We start from the raw sequence: 3,962 nt of genomic DNA, 5'->3' as shown, positions 1-3,962 counted from the left end.
AGAGCACTAAGAAGGAAATTAGTACCTTGGTCTACATTTCCTCTGGATTCAAAGAGATAGGGGTATCTCTTCTTCATGTCCTCTTCTGCTTTCCAAGTGGCTTCCTCAACAAATTTGTTCCTCCAAAGGACCTTAACTGAGGTTACATCTTTCGTTCTCAACCTACAGACTTGCTGATCTAAAATCTGAACAAGAATCTCCTCATACGATAAGCTATCATTGATCCTAAAACTTTCAGTCGGTAGGATCAATGAAAGATCACCTATGCACTTCTTCAACATGGAGATATGAAATACCAGGTGAACCGCTGCTAGTTCCTGTGGCAACTCCAACTCATATGAAACATTGCCAATTCTCTTGGCTATGCGGTAAGGTCCAATATACTGGGGACTAAGTTTCCCCTTCTTACCAAATTTCATAACCCCTTTCATGGGTGAAACTTTCAAATATACCCAATCATCTATTTCAAACTCTAACGCCCTTCTCCTAACATCAGTGTAGGATTTCTGGTGACTCTGTGCCGTTTTCAATCTCTCTTGAATCACTTTCACCTTCTCTATAGCTTGGTGAACTAAATCTGGTCCTATTAACCCTGCTTCACCCACTTCAAACCATCCTATAGGAGATGTACATCGTCTCCCAAAAAGAGCTTCGTATGGAGCCATTTGGATGCTGGAATGATAACTGTTATTGTAGGCAAACTCAATGAGAGGTAGGTGATCATCCCACTTACCTTTGAAATCGATCACACAAGCCCTCAACATATCCTCTAAAGTCTAAATAGTACGCTCGACTTGCTCATCAGTCTGAGGATGAAAGGCAGTACTCAAGTTCACTTTGGAACCCAAGCCTTTTTGAAAAGATTTCCAGAACTGTGCACCTCTATCTGAAATAATGGAGACTGGGACTCCATGAAGTCTCACCACCTCTTGAATATATAACTTGGCATAATCTTCTGCTGAGTTGGTAGTCTTTACCGGTAGAAAATAGGCTGATTTTGTCATTCTGTCGACAATCACCCAAATAGAATCATGTTGTCTGCGAGACCTTGTCAACCCTGTGATGAAATCCATATTGATCATCTCCCACTTCTATTCCAGAAGTTCTATCCTCTAAGCTAAACCAACATGCCTTTGGTGCTCAACCTTCACTTATTGGCAATTTGGACATTTAGCAACAAACTCTGCAATGCCCTTCTTCATGCCATCCCACCAATAAACTTCTCTCAAGTCACGATACATTTTCGTGGAACCTGGATGAATGGAATATCTGGAGCTGTGAGCTTCATCCATCACCCTCTCTTGGAGTCCATCTACCATAGGTACACACAATCTACCTTGAAATCTCAAAGCACAATCTTCTCTTTGTTCAAAAGCTAATACTCTTTGCTTTTGAACATTTGCCTTCAACTCAAGCAAAATGGGATCTTGTTCTTGTTTCTCTTTCACTTCTGACACTAGGGATCACTCGGCCCTGCTCGTCACTTCTATTTCCCCTTCAGCGGAGTCTGTAAGGCTGACTCCCAGGCGTGCCAGTCTGTGCACATCTTTTGCTAACTCTCTCTTCTCTTCTTTAATATGGGCGGTGCTACCCATAGACAACCTGCTTAAAGAATCAGCAACAACATTAGCCTTACCTAGGTGATAAAGAATACTCAGGTCATAGTCCTTAAGTAATTCTAACCATCTCCTCTGTCTGAGATTGAGCTCTTACTGAGTAAGTACATATTGAAGGCTCTTATGATCAGTGATGTCACGACCCAAGCCTAGGGCCTAGTCGTGACCGGCAAATGGGGAACCCGAAGGAACCCCAAACAAGCCTCATAGCGTATCTTACACATCATTGGTCGCGGAAGCAATTAAAATGACCATAAGCGATAAGCATAATCAAGGGGGAAATCGGGACTAAGGGAGCAAGAAAAAAAAAAGAAGAAATGATACATAAATACCATAGATGAATCAAGCTCAAACATAATACACAACTTGTCCAACACCACCTCTAAACATAGGTACTTTAGCGGGGGCCAAGACAAACAACTGGGCTCACCCTCATAGACAAAACATAACTAAAAGGAAAAGTCTTATACATAGCAAAAGATCATAAGCAACGTCCCCGGAATGGAGGACTCACCAATAACCTTGATAGAAAATCGTATTAGCCACGCGGAGGACGAGGGTCAAGCGGTGCTCCGGTCCCTACATGGTGACATCATGTAGGCATAGAGTATGCGTTAGTACGTTTGAATGTACTAAGTATATGGGATGCAATGCAATGCAACAAGGGATGGACATCATAGGCAAAATGCATAATCGTACCCGATAGATAGCATATTAATGAGATGATATGTATAATGATGCTTATATAAAAATCATATTTAGTAGGGCATAGTATATGTGTAGTGAGTGACCATCAATATAGTATTTCCAAGGCCTACCACCCCCTTGGAGAGGCGAAAGAGGTACAAACCCCTCAATGTGGTTACCCGGGCCTACCACCCCCCGAGCTAGGGACCAAGGTACAAACCCCTCGATATGGTTATACGGGCCTACTACCCCCCGTACTAGGCAACCAAGGTACAAACCCCTCGATACGGTTATACGGGCCTACTACCCCCCGTACTAGGCAACCAAGGTACCAACCCCTTGATACGGTTACCCGGGCCTACAACCCCCCGAGCTAGGCTTGGTCGACTCACACACTATATAGAGAAAATCATATACATGTATCCATTTCATCATCATTTCAATACTTATATAATCATCCGACTCATAGGACGTACATTGGACCTTCCATTTCATAAGAATTCTATAAATGGCATTTTATCAAACATATGGTGGGCTACTTGTTCATGTAAATAAAATCATGTGTTTCAAGAGTACTAAGTCCAACCAATTTCAAAATCCATATAAAACAGCCCACCAACAACATACATATATATATACATATATAACAACCTTCATAATTTGATCATGGAGGCATGAAAACCATAAACATCATATAATCATTCCATTTCATGATGATATACAAAAATAGACCATAATAGGATGTGTAGTAATAATTCCATAATTCAAGAGTTCATAAATGATCATAAGGACCCATAAACTTGAAGTAAAATAGAGGATAAATGGTTGGACTTGTGGAAAGGAAGGTTTCCACAATCAACCCACATACCTCAACTTTGGAGAATTCTTGATGAAGGTTGGAATGGAGAATTGCTTGAGATTGAATCTTGAATCCGGAATTAAAGCTTGGGATCCTTGAATTTGGTTGATGATCTTGGTGGAATTTTTGGAGAGGGTTTAGAGAGAGTTTTTGGATGTTTTGAAGTTAAATGACTAAGTATGGATATGTCCCCTTTTTATAAAAAAACGTCCCAACACTTAGAAAAAAAATTGAGGCGGGTGAACAGTGTTTTCGGCTACTGGAATTTGCATTTTCTGCCGGACAGGTTTTACGAAAATGGTCATAACTCCTTCATCCTAACTCGGAATGAGGTGAAACAAATTGCGTTAGAAAGATAACTCACAGAGCTTTAATTTTGATAGTTTGAGCTCCTTCCAGTTCCTTGTGTACTGAGAGATATGCCCCTTTAAAGTTGACCCTCAAAATCGCATTTTTTTGCGATTTTCAAATTTTGATACGGTTGTTCTAAAATTCGGGTTAGACTCATTTCCCACTAAATTTGACCCCCTGAATAAGAATATGAAGTTGAATTTCCGAAATGATGCACGAATTTTGAGATATATGGAAATTACAATTTTAGGTGTTTTCGAAGCACATTTTCGGGCATTTTTGGGGTCGTTTCAATATCTCCCCCTTGGGAACATTCGTCCCCGAATGTCAAAGAAACGTACATGAGAAACACAAACATGGCAAATTCAGCCCACATAGGGATGCAACAATGCAGTTACGCCTCATTTCAAAAACTTCAACATAGTTGTAAAACCACAATGAACTTGTTA

Source organism: Solanum stenotomum, chromosome 6, assembly GCF_019186545.1.
Source record: "Solanum stenotomum isolate F172 chromosome 6, ASM1918654v1, whole genome shotgun sequence".
Classification (NCBI taxonomy): domain Eukaryota; kingdom Viridiplantae; phylum Streptophyta; class Magnoliopsida; order Solanales; family Solanaceae; genus Solanum; species Solanum stenotomum.
Note: the sequence above shows the minus strand (reverse complement) of the source record.